The following is a 7093-nucleotide window of genomic DNA, read 5'->3' on the forward strand; positions in this document are numbered from 1 at the left end:
TTGTTTATTTTATTAATAACAAATAAAGGTGTTATTGTGATGCTTGTTTATTGTTTACTTTTTATGTCATTATCGTATACATTATCACCGCCCCGGCTTACCTGTGATATCTGGCAATCTAAAGAATAATTTTTGAATAAGGACCTAAGTATACCCTTGCTTGCCTTTCTTTTAAACTTTTAAATAGTAAATTGAGTTAACGTGTAAAAAGTATGTTATTGTGTTTTGTTATTTTTTCTGTAGCTAAAAATAACAGTAGCTGTTAGTTAAAGAAGCAAAGAGAAAGTCGAATAAAACCTTTAGAAACCTGCAACAGAATGACCAAAGATATTGCAGGTTTGCCTTCTATAATCTATGACAATAAGAAATGTCAAAAGTGCAATACGATACTTGTTGATAGAGTTTAATTTAAGAAATTTAGCAACTATTAATCGCAATTTACATTTTCACGCAATCCACGCACGTGTATGCGTGCATGAAAATTCAACATAGAAGCGCGTACACACACACGCACACGCTAGCACGATCACATTATAACGCTTATTTTACTTTCAATTTTTATTTTAATGCATTATTATTGAAATTCAGTCTTAAGAGCCACTATACAAGTTAACTATAGGCCATTATAATATAAGCTACGACAAAATATACCAGACCAAGTCCAATGTTTAACTATTATTATTTCGAGTATCATAGGATAAGTAAAACAAATACAAATTTTTTAAATAACTTTTTTAATAGCTTATTTATATACAAATCATTCCATAAAAGTCTTTGATAATTTATCCACAATAATTCTAGTACGTTCCGATAGATATTGATCGAATTGTCCCAAAAATTTAACAACGTGTAACATCCTCTGGATTCCTTTTTTAAATCTTTCAATTCTCTCTGCGCTCGATTCCTCGTTTAAAGCCTGGCGTAAATGAAATATCATTGGCGAACCGACTTTCGGAGCTCTCGCAGGACCGTGCGGTCTTAATTTTGGAATGTTTAATTTAGATGGTCGTATTCTAGATATTTTTGGTTTGGGGAAATCGAGTTTCGGTATAAATCCGCGGGGTGGCGCCACCGCCTCTTGTATAGGTGTGTCACTAAAACCGATTTGATCTAAGGCCGAGTGGGATTCGGCAAGAACAAACTTTCCATCTTCTATTGTCTTCGGGATAGCTCTGTGTATGAGACCGCAAAATGAATCAACGTCGTAGCTTGGGTTGCTATTGAACAACTCCCCCGACTTCAACTTTGATGCTGATCGGTTCTGAAAGCAATAAATTAGGCGCTTAATATAGAGAAGATAATCAGTCGACTCGCGACTTAGGGTTCCCAAAATATGTTAAAGAGCAACTGCAAAAACAAATTGTCCACCCATCCAATTTATAACGGTGCCAACCGTAACTTAACCTCGATTTTTTATATAGAGGTAACAGATAAACATAATCTCTAAAAATATATATTATTATTATTATTATCTCTCCATAACACTCGGGTACCTCCAGAAGGAAAGCACCCGGTCTTTTGGAAGGCTTACGTGGGGACACAGATCCAACACGCAGAGGTCTTTTAGAGAATATAATGTGTTGTGGGACACCAGCTGCAGCCTGCCCATGACTGCACTATAGAGATACAGCCCTGGGCAATCCGCGGCCGATGTAGGACTATTGCAAAAAAATGGAACGGAACAAAACTGGGCTATGGAAAGGGGGTGTTCGATGGATTAGTAGGTTGGGTCTATGGGAAACTATGGGCGTCTGCCTTTTCAACTTCGAAAAATTGAAAATGAGTGGCAGACGGTGACTTGCCAGTTCGATCGATGAGCTCCCAAAAAAGTTACCTAAAATGGCAACAAGGGGGCAACACCAGCTGACTGGCTAGGGGTGTAGAGAGGTGCGGCACCGGTGTCACCATCGCGGGCCCGCGGGCCCGGATTCGGTTTCCCCGCTATTACGCCATTAGACACTTCCACCCCCGAGCATATAGCTCTTGCATCTCCACTCTGGACGGCCAATTAAGGCAAGCCAGAGGTGGGGGATCCTGAACCTCGTCATTGTTCACTCCGAACTGCCACCGAGACAGTCCGGAGGTGAGGACAGGGACCTCCCCCGGGAGAACTAAGGACCGCGGGGGCGCTACTCCCCGTCACCTCGCCACAAAGTGCCCTGCGGGGTTATTATTATTATTATTAAAAATTTCAACTGTCTAAATAACACGGCTCATGAGAAAAAAGGTAGGTGACAGACGAACAGACGGACAGACTCTGGTATATTATGTCAATTTTATGAGTACATTCACCTTTTTGTGTCGTATTAAATATCAATGTCTCGCCGACCGACTCGTGATGTGGTATACCCCTTATTTACCTATTTTAATTACAGATTTTTATCATAGTTCGAAATATTTGCTTATTAAACTTTTTAATCACATTATTCACACTATTGATAATTAGAATGTAGCTAACACCCAAAAGGTAAAACGGCCTGTTATGCCTAAATCTCTTACTGCTTAGGTTGTTTTTATTTTAATCGCTTATGGTTATTTAGCTTCGGAAATAATTTATATCCGAGAGGTTCGTTCGAATTTCAGAATGAAAGAGAAATTTGTTCAGTGAAACAGACATCAAATTAAAGTCCGAATACCTTGAACAAACAGTTACAAAAAATAAAAAAAATAACCCTTTAAATTATAAGTACAGATAAAAAACCAACCTCATCAGATCCACAATCGATTGTCACCTGCAGTGGTGAAGGCGCGCTCGACGCTTTCGCCACCTGGAAGCAACAAAACTCCGAATTTAGATTCGCGAACTATTCGCAAACGTCACGTTCTAGAACACGCGAAATTACGAGAAATAACTATTCGTAGAAAAACATACCGCTATGGTCAAACCTATAATCAACACGTTCAGACACATGCTATGGCTTTCTTGTATGATACATTGTTACTAAAGTAAAACAATGGAGTCACGTTTGAGTGTTAAATTCAGAATCAGCAGAATTGTGGAATGCTCAATCCAGTATGTCAGTCGGCAAGGTTAATTTATCATTACGTGACAAGAGGATCATAATATTCTTATGTTCGTATCAAAATGCAGTGGTTAGTTAGTGGTATCTACGCGGGAAGTGTAGTTTTATACCTCATAACGAAGTTTTATTATGAAGATGAATGTAAGAAGAGATTTGATTTGGATTGTCGTGGCAGTAGCGGTTGTGATCGCTGCGGAGGTTTGTTATTCATTTGTGACGTCATCTGTAACACACAGTTGTAGATTTTATATTATATAACTAATATTATAAAGAGGAAACATTTGTGTGTACAATTGTGTATGTAATGTTTTACACAAAAACTGTTGGGCCTATTTCAAAAACTCCTTCACCATTAGTAAATTGAACCTTCACTGAGTGACAGTGGTTTTACCTATGTTTGATATACTTACTTGTATAATGAAACACGGGAGAAACGGACTGGAAAAGGTCGAACTGCTAGTTATTATGACTACATTATACACTATTATTAGACACAAAAATACGTTGTATGTGTATATGCTTGTATTGTTTAAAATCATGACATTCCTTTATATAGGTCAATTGTAAAATCTGTACAGCAGAACCCCTCGGTTTAATTAATCTAGAATAATTTATTCTACTTTCTTTATAATGCGAAATACACAATAAGTGAAAAGCAATGCAACAAACGCTAATATAAGAAATAAGCGTCTGGTCAGCATTCAATACAGATATTCTGTTAATCATAAACAATTTCTGTGATTCCAATTTGAAAAGATTGTATCATATCATAAATGGGAAAATACGCCTGTAGCGGTACATACAAATACCGTATTTTTCTAATTGAGACGAAATTTAATTGAATTTCAGAGATGTCAAGAGCATCCTTTTCGTAGAATAACGAAAAAAGAAATATTTATTTTGTCTCGTAGTAAAAAATTTAAAAAGAACTATTCAAACAAAAGCAATTTAATAACCAAAAGCATACATCAATAAATATAAGCAAACGTTATATACAGATATTATTAATTTGACATTTATTACAGGGGAGTGCATTATTCAAGAAAAATCTCCTTCATCCGCTGGGAAGAGAATCGTGTTTTTCATGCAAAGCTGAAGACAGACCTTTCTTCTGGCCCCTCGTTAGCTATTTCGGTAAATTCAAAGATGTATTAGTACGTGGTTTTAACGGAATTATGGATAAAGCTAAACAACAAAAACTATTATAATATTTTATATGCTCAACAAATTGGTATAGCATAAATGAAAAGGATGTTCGTCTGTGTGTATTTTTGTTAATAGTTTGTAATCTATATTTTACACTATTTATATGTTAAAATAATAATTAATTAGACCTGTTGATGAGATATTAACAAAATTGTAAGGAAAATTTAAACGGATAGTGAAAAGGATTGCGTGAACTTTGGAAAAGATTAAAAAAAAAGAGTTAATTTTTTTATAATAATCTGAATACGTAGTACACATAAAAAATTATTCCTTTGAATTTAGTTCTTTAACTAGATTGCTTGCTACTTTGATTGACTAAGAATTAACACCCAATTTATTACGATTTATTATATGTATCATTATTTTAAAATATGTTGAGTCATTTTTAATAGATAAAACGATTGAATTGAAATATGTTTATGGTGTTTCAAACAATATTTCGTGGTTATAATTGACTCACAATGTTTTTAAAAATATTGTTGCATTTTATTATATTTACATCACCAATTGTTTTTAAGTTTTGCAAAATAAACGTATTTATATAAGTTAGTAACTATAAAGATTAGTATTATTAAAAACAATTTATATTGTTATTATGACTTTTATTTTATCACATTCATATTTATTAAATATACATCTTATTACGACCTTATCAATTATGCCTTAAACACAACCTAGTCCTCAAGTTGTTACACCAACAATTTCTTGAACCTTAAAAACTCTGCAGTGGTTAAAGAACCTCTTTTCTTTAAATCTAATAATGTCTTTAATATGTTCTTATTTAATTTCGATGGAATTTTTATCACAGGCTTTATCTCTGTACCCAATGCCTTTTGAAGAGCCGTTTTACGTTTTAATGTAGATATTTTCAAAGGTTTTGGTAAGCGTGGTAGGATGGGCAACGGCAGAAGTGGTAATGGAGGCAAAATTGGAAGTAAAGGTAAAGGCAATAGAGGCAGTTTTGGTATTGTCGGTATTTTGGGTATCTTAGGGATTTTAATTAATTTCGATTTAACTGGTCTCAATTTACTTGCTAATTTCAAATTAGTCAATCTTAATTTTGATTTTAATGGTAACAATTTTGAAGGTAGTTTCGGCGAAGTTAATGGAGATGACAATTTTATAGGAGCTTTAACGGTGTTAACATTAATTGTAATTGGCGAGTGTCATAAAACTTTCTTGATTACTATTGGGCTGGTCAGCCGTCTGTGGTCACCGGATACGAGTCCAAGGTTCAAGCTACATGATGTTTGAGTCTGTAATAAAAAAACATAAGATTAATTAATAATAATAAGGTTAGTAGTAAAGTTAACGTATATAATAAATTCAGTAGCTTTACCATAATAAACATCCATGTTGTTAAAAAAACAAGCACGCGTGTTTGTTTTAGAAAGATCATTATTGTTTATGAAGAATATAAGATAACTGACTTGAAGAAACCTTTGTCCAATATCCTGTATGGTGTTATCTTGAGATGTTTTTGAGATAAAACACGAAACAAAAGAACTGATGATTATTCAAAGACAGTTAATTCAGTGGACAGTATGACCTTATAACTTTGGAAATACAACACGACCAAGTAATAGTATAAATTAAATGAATCAATTATTTCAATTATTGATAAAGCTATGAAACTGATAAATATCCAAGTATTCACAAAGTGTATGAAATATTGGTAAATCAATTTGTTTTTTAAGCCATAATCAGCACGTTTAATCTTATCAAATGCATTTTACCACATTATATGTCATAGTTCTGTACATGCAATAGAATGTTTATACATCATCACCGTTCTTTTAAATACATATAATGTTTTTAAGAAGGCCACAACCACACTTATTTCTCTTTTGGAAAGAACGAAAATGGGGGAAGAGATGTTTTGGTCTTCGCTTATTCTGCTCTGTTTTACGAGTAGCGTTTTCGCTTGTTGCGAGAAAGACTTATGTTTGGTAATGTAGTAATGGAATATAATTTTTATTTTTTTTTCCTCTCTATGTTAATTTTTCTTTGTGTAATCGTTTTAATTTGTAATTGTCATGTATTTAATGTGTTCTTTTAATAAACTTTTTATCTATCTATCTATCTATCTATCTATCATAATTAAAATTTAATGAAAGAACCAACTAAGAAGCCAGACAATAATCAATATCTTTCTTCACAGTTAAAAGCCCTTAAGGAGCTAAAGGAGTGCAAAACATGTGCATTAGAGTCGTATGTATTTCCTTGATATTTTTTCCTATTATTACGACTATAATTTTTTTATTCTTCTTTATAATTGTGAATGATTTTTAATTCTATTTACAGATCTTTAAAACCGCTCCTACTGGAAAAGCTTGGTAAATAATTCCCTTTTTTATTTTGTTTAAATTATCGAAGAAGTGTAATGTTATTATTAAAAACTCTAAGTTATATATTCAAGATATAATCTCTTAATTTTACAGAGAAGAAAGAATGCTCTTGTTCGCTATGTGGTAAAGAACCTCCACCACCTCCCACAATTGTTCTGATGCCATCAGCTCCACCACCATGCCCAACGGCATTAGCACCACCACCTACACCAATCATGCTTCCAGTACCATGTGCGCCACCTGCCCCCATGCTACTCCCAGTCCCTTGTGCTGCACCAGCGCCAGTATTAGCGCCTGCTCCGTGTGCAGCACCAGCACCAATGATGCCAGCGCCTTGCGCTGCGCCTGCACCGATGGTATATGCAGCGCCAAGTCCACCACCCGCTCCTATGATGATGTCCGCCCCTTGTGCGCCACCTGCCCCTATGATGATGTCCGCCCCTTGTGCGCCGCCCGCCCCAATAATGATGTCCGCCCCTTGTGCGCCGCCCGCCCCAATGATGATGTCTGCCCCTT

Source organism: Zerene cesonia, chromosome 2, assembly GCF_012273895.1.
Source record: "Zerene cesonia ecotype Mississippi chromosome 2, Zerene_cesonia_1.1, whole genome shotgun sequence".
In the NCBI taxonomy this organism is placed as follows: Eukaryota; Metazoa; Arthropoda; class Insecta; order Lepidoptera; family Pieridae; genus Zerene; species Zerene cesonia.